Source organism: Chelon labrosus (genome assembly GCF_963514085.1).
Source record: "Chelon labrosus genome assembly, chromosome: 13".
Taxonomy (NCBI): Eukaryota; Metazoa; Chordata; class Actinopteri; order Mugiliformes; family Mugilidae; genus Chelon; species Chelon labrosus.
In genome coordinates this window covers 12081936-12088854 of record NC_140346.1, presented here as the reverse complement: position 1 = coordinate 12088854, position 6919 = coordinate 12081936, and positions in this window count along the sequence as shown.

Genomic DNA, 6919 nt, shown 5'->3' with positions numbered 1-6919 from the left:
TCATGAACTAAAATTGGGGTTTTTCCAGTGCCTACACAAATTTAAGTTGCCATGGAAACATTGCAAAATAAGGGCTGGGTTAGTTAACTGCTCTCCTAATGTTACAGCAATCATCTTGGCTGTAACAAAAAACTGCAGGCTAAAAAAAATATGACAGTGTCACGAGCACTTTACGGTGTCTGTTATCTTAGTTTTATGGTTTTCATGAGTGTAATAACAGTTTTACAAATGCGTTTACACTGCCATGAGTAAGGATAACAAGCCTAACAAAGTTTTTCCACTTTGTTTTCAAAGTATACAGTTTTCTTCACGTAGCATCGTTACAAAGTTGGTTTATTCAGAAATGCCACATTGAATCCAAGCAGGTAGAAAACGTTAAGAGAAAAACAGAGAGCAGCACCGCTGCTGTCCTTCTGAAGACACCAACAATGAGCGATTCTCTTGCCCCACGGAGACTTTAAACGCCTGCTTGCCCTCGCACAACAAAAACGCCTTTTGTCAACTGAATGAGATGGAACCGATGGATGACAGGAATCTGCTGAAGATGCCAATGGGCTTTGATCCCACAGAGCGGTGGCGAGCTCCAGCTTGGCCCACAGCCATATGTTCAAACTGTAGATTACGGACACTGTTGTTGAATTACAGGGTAGAGAAGGCAGCCCGCTTGGTTGCTTCATTTCATTTTCACATACACACATTAAAAGACTACTGTTACACACAAGTGTTCAGCAGACAGATAATGTTGGCTTTGGTTGCTTCCAATAAATAGTAGGGCAAAGTTGCTAACCAACCTAATGGTGAAATTCCACTAAGGCCTAATGTGATATTTTTCTTACATAGCCTAACAAAGTACAGCAAGGTTACAAGCTTTACCTGCCTTGGGTTTGGCAAAATGTCATGTATCTACCCGGAGCTTCCAACCCAGCCTATTCCATCCATAGGTCCGATATGCCAGAATCAGACGTTTTTAGTTGTTTTGACAAACCCGGTTTGAACCTAGGTTATCTCCAGTTCAAACACAGTCATAAGTATCGAAACCCGTTACAGTTATTATCAGTCATGTTTATAGTAGCATGCTTTGTCTTAAACGGATGACATTTTCATTTGAATCACTGGTTTTCATCTCTCAGAGCGCCTCTATCTAAATCACAGGGTTGAGTTGTATTACATAATGCATTCCCTCTTTTTTTTTTTTCACCTGCATAAACTGTGCACATACTGTACAGTACAGCCACGGTTATACCATAAAATTGCGGTCTGTGTGTGTGTGTGTCATAGCATTTTAACAACAGAGGAGGGAGGAAAACATGCGGTCAAGCCTGCATACGCACAAGCAGTAAAAAGCCTCTTTTTTTTATGGCCGGTGTTCTCATGCAATCCGCCACGTCTGTTTTCAGTGTGACATCACTGGATCAAAGACCACCGTAGTGAAACATATGAAACATTAGACTCTGACGCCGGCGACACGATCCCCTGGTTTGACAGGGTATCAGGTGTCACGATGAAGAGGGCGACAGAGAACAGAGAGTGATGTAACCAGCGAAGCAAAAAAAAAAAACAAAAAAAAACGTTCACACAGACCATTAATCACAGATGTCTTCAAAGCGGTCTTATCCCACACGCTGGAACGCTTAGTTCAGCTGGGATAGGAAGCGAGCGGTGTCTAAAGTAAAACCATTCTGTAACTCCAATAGCAGGTAGAGCCTTGTTGAAACATCGGACAAGTTATGAAAGTTCTACAAAATTAATCCTGAACTGAACACACAGTGAGAAGTGGCCCAAGCGGTGTAGCACATGTTCCTTTAACTTAGTCAGAGCTGGACATCAGTTTCAACTCTGTACCTTCAGTGCTCAGACAAATGGTGACAAGTTAGCTTGCTGCAAGGTCACTTAATCTGCATGTTGCGATTTTGTTCAGAGGTGGAGAGTATTAGTGCCCTGCAGCTAGAATTTCCCAGGTTGAAATAAAATGCAATTATTTTTTATACCATACTGTAATCTATCTTTAACATTCAATGCTTTTTATTACATATTAATAAATACATTTCAATGAAATGAAGAAGATAGGATGTCTGCAGCAACTTTAGGGTTCTTGGCAGATCAAAGTGTACCCAGACTAGATCTGGCCCTGCTTCACGATACCATATTTGTGGCAGTGTGACTGTTGACTATACTGTACAAGCTATGTGTGGAAAAACCAAACTTTTCAACTTGAAAACTGCATATAAAAAGATCCCAGTGGGACATTATGTGTAAATAATGAATGCAAATAAATGAAAACCTTGTAAGCTGTGCACTGTGCAAGAACCAATAAGTGAGTCTTCCTTTTGTGCCGTGTTTCCTTGTTTAAAAGCTCATCTACTGGGAACCTACGCAGCATTTTTTTCTGAATTACACATGCTTAATAACAGCAAGAGCACACAAGTGTGTGGACAAGAACCTGGATCCAGCCCAGTATAATCAACAAACTGCAGACCAAATGTCACGAGGGGAAAGAGGGGGAGATGAGAAGTGGATGATGATGAATGAAGAAAAGGTTATTATTATCGAAGGGAAAGGGGGGAAGCACAGGTACTGGTGATTTATCGGGGGAGAGCACGCTGACAGCGACCAGAGGAGAGAGAGGACGGCAAACCAACGAGAGCCGGTGTACTAAAAAACAAAAGGTTTATTAAAAGAACTTAAAACAGTAAAACCTTAAAAAGGTTTTAAAACCAAAAGTTAAAAAGATACAAATAAACATTAAAAAGTGTCCGTTACTAAAATAAAATAAAAAGAGTCAATCATGGCCGCCAGACCGGGGACGAGGCGGCTCAGAGGGGAGATGAGGCCTTCCACCGCTCCAGGTGCCGCAGGCGCCTCTTCTGGCCCTTAGCAGTGGGCTACCCGGCTGACACCTGGAAGATAAAAAAAGCACATGGCCAGTACGGGTGTCCACACATCGCACGGATTCCGGTGCCGCCGCACAACCACACACGAGAGCGTTACTGACGGCCCATAGGGCGAAACTTACCCGCCAGGCAGGGCGCACTGCCCTGCCGCTGCGAGAACTTCATGTAGTAACGCTCCGCGGTCTCTTCATCCGTGCGGCCGGCACAACCGCTGCTGGGACACCCGCTGCCTTCGCCTCGTTCGCGGCCTCCTCCTCGTTCTCCTCCCCTCACGCCGCCACGACGTCCCTCTGGCGTTCTTCTCGCATGATGACTCTGTGTCCTGTTTCAGTCAGTCCGTCCGTCCGTCCATCACGTTCTCCTTCTGTTCCTACATCGTATTGTCTTTCTTCTCGCGTCTTTCTCCCATCGTGCTCCCATCTCTTCCGGGTCGTGCTCTCTTTATATCCCTCCGCCACTCTCCCCCGCTGCCGATTGGTTCAGTGGAGAGGGCGGAGCCTCCCAGGTGCACAGCGGTGTGTTCACAGGCAGAAGTAAGTAAAAAACCACACGCATGCATTAAAAACATAATAAAATGGTTAAACCAACACAAGTAAAAGCATGCAATATTAAAATTCAGTAAAAAACAATTCAAATCATGCTAAAACCCACACTTCTGCCCCGTGACATCTCCCCAGATCTTAATAATTGCAGTCCCTGCAACATTAACTGTCTTCACATCGCACTGGGGGTCATTCCAACCTTGTACTGTTCCTTCCAACCTTGTAGCCTACGTGTTCCTTCCAACCTGTTTAAAATCGTCACTTGGTCCCAAAAACTCTAATCAGGGTGTACCAGGGTACACCGGCATACAACATGGCCGCCTCCTCTCATAGTCACTGCAGGTGCTCTTACCCCGATCCTGCCGACAACGCCATTTTCTGTAACGAGGGGGGAAAAGAGGGGAAGATGAGAAGTGGATATGATGAGATGAAGAGAAGGTTATTATTGTTATTGAAGGGAAAGGGGGGAAGCACAGGTACTGGTGATTTATCGGGGGAGAGCACGCTGACAGCGACCAGAGGAGAGAGAGGACGGCAAACCAACGAGAGCCGGTGTACTAAAAAACAAAAGGTTTATTAAAAGAACTTAAAACAGTAAAACCTTAAAAAGGTTTTAAAACCAAAAGTTAAAAAGATACAAATAAACATTAAAAAGTGTCCGTTACTAAAATAAAATAAAAAGAGTCAATCATGGCCGCCAGACCGGGGACGAGGCGGCTCAGAGGGGAGATGAGGCCTTCCACCGCTCCAGGTGCCGCAGGCGCCTCTTCTGGCCCTTAGCAGTGGGCTACCCGGCTGACACCTGGAAGATAAAAAAAGCACATGGCCAGTACGGGTGTCCACACATCGCACGGATTCCGGTGCCGCCGCACAACCACACACGAGAGCGTTACTGACGGCCCATAGGGCGAAACTTACCCGCCAGGCAGGGCGCACTGCCCTGCCGCTGCGAGAACTTCATGTAGTAACGCTCCGCGGTCTCTTCATCCGTGCGGCCGGCACAACCGCTGCTGGGACACCCGCTGCCTTCGCCTCGTTCGCGGCCTCCTCCTCGTTCTCCTCCCCTCACGCCGCCACGACGTCCCTCTGGCGTTCTTCTCGCATGATGACTCTGTGTCCTGTTTCAGTCAGTCCGTCCGTCCGTCCATCACGTTCTCCTTCTGTTCCTACATCGTATTGTCTTTCTTCTCGCGTCTTTCTCCCATCGTGCTCCCATCTCTTCCGGGTCGTGCTCTCTTTATATCCCTCCGCCACTCTCCCCCGCTGCCGATTGGTTCAGTGGAGAGGGCGGAGCCTCCCAGGTGCACAGCGGTGTGTTCACAGGCAGAAGTAAGTAAAAAACCACACGCATGCATTAAAAACATAATAAAATGGTTAAACCAACACAAGTAAAAGCATGCAATATTAAAATTCAGTAAAAAACAATTCAAATCATGCTAAAACCCACACTTCTGCCCCGTGACACAAAGCTAAACAATCAAAGAGAGATTCTAATGTCATACGGGAACCTGTTACTTGGTTCAACTCTCTTTATGCATCCATGCTCCATGAAGCATATTAGAACAAAGCTTAGGCCCGCTGAGGCCTCAACACGGATCTGTCTTACGGAGATTTGACATGCTGTAGCTAAATTTTCAGCACCAGTTTATTCATGGAGTCAGGGATTTGTGGCCAGGGATTGTGGCAAGCCACAAAGACAACTTCTGAGGAAGAAGTGAACACAGGAACAAGAGGGAAAAGTTGGCATCCAAATCATTAGAAACCAATCTTTTGGCCGTCATGGGACTCAAATTTCAAACGGGAAAAAAGTAGCAGCAGCACTTAACCACTTGAAGGTATTGTTATAAGAACATGTTCAGGGATGATAGTATACTATAGTTTATGATGTTTGAAGGAGGGTGCTTCAAGCTTATCGACATCTTTGTGATTATATGTTACTGCCGAAAGAGTCGTACTTACCAAACAACCATGAGGAATTTAATGTCTTCTTTCCTCTGTTGCCTTGTTTTCTTCTACTTCATGATTTATCTGTCCAATATCGAGAATTTCAGTCACACACCACATACTCTAGTTTGCAGAAATTCAAAAATCCTATCTGGAAATAGTTATCCAGAGTAGATTGTATAATCATGTCTGAACTGGGCTTTAGTTGGAATCACTATGATTAGTTCCATTTGAAAACACGTCCCCTCGACTTGAAGACAGAGGCAGGCCTACAGAAGATCTGAGACACTTCTGAGACACTTCCACTCAACTCATGAACCCATCTTCATTAATATATATCAATATCATTAGTTCGATTACAGATGACATGTAAGACACGGGGCTGAAGAATGCGGTGATACATGAGCTCTGACATCTGTGTTGTTTTGTTCTAGAGGGAAAGTGTGAGGGTAAAAAAAAAATACTAAAACAAGAAGGGAGGAATGTGGAAGAGGTTGTGTTCTGGCATCGAGACAGAAAGATGCAGTTTAGGTGTGCCTTGGCTTCTAACTGACAGCTATTTAGTAGGAGAATAAAAAGAAAAGCAGAGCTGTTGCTGAGACCGATGCGATTGATTTACAACAGGTCACAAAATCAAGACAATGAGAGGAGACCTTAAAAACTTCAAACAGCTGAAAAATTTAGGATTTATTTCTCTTCTTTTTATCAATTCTGGATGAGGTCGACACCACTGGATTTTTGGACCTGAAGTCAGAAGATATTTGAAGATAAACTGGGAAGTACTAAATGATGGTCAGAACTCCCCTAACTCCCCATAGCCCTACATAGAAATTTCAGCCCAGTTCATCACAAAAACAACACCTGATTATCTGTATTCCCTCTAACTGACAGTGAGAGGACAGCAGTCTGCATCTAGCTTCACTCTGTGTTTCCTTTCGCTGACCATCGGATTGTCAAAAAGCCTGCCGAGCAATACTAACGTTAACTTCAACATCCCTGCCGAGGCCTGGCATACAGACATACCCAATCCCTCTGGCGTTAAACGTGGAGGCAGTCCGAGGTTTCAATATCCTTTAAGGAAATGTATGTCTGCCTAACACTGCATGTGTGTGGGAAATCTCAGGTTACCTCCTCATCATTCCTCTGCATTCTGCAATACATCACTGTCACGACGAATGTAGCCCCGTTCCAAATAGTTTAGTCTGACAGGACTCACTTGAACACGATAGCATGGGCTTGTGTGCAGCAAGATGTTCATGCTAAAAGCTGCATTGTTGAAACAAATGAAGGACATGTTTTCGGTTTGTTGCCGAAAGTTGGACTTAAATTGTGAATTGCTACATGTTTTCGATGCAAATGCTCAATAAATCATGTAGATCTAATTCACATTAACAGACATACAATAATACAGTGTGCAACCGTAGCCAAGAATGATTAATATTTGTTAAGTGAGCAGCTGCTGCACATTTTCATAAGTTAAACTAACTTACATGCAGTATGTTGTGAAATATTGCACAAACTGTGAAATGTGCTTTTCAGCTG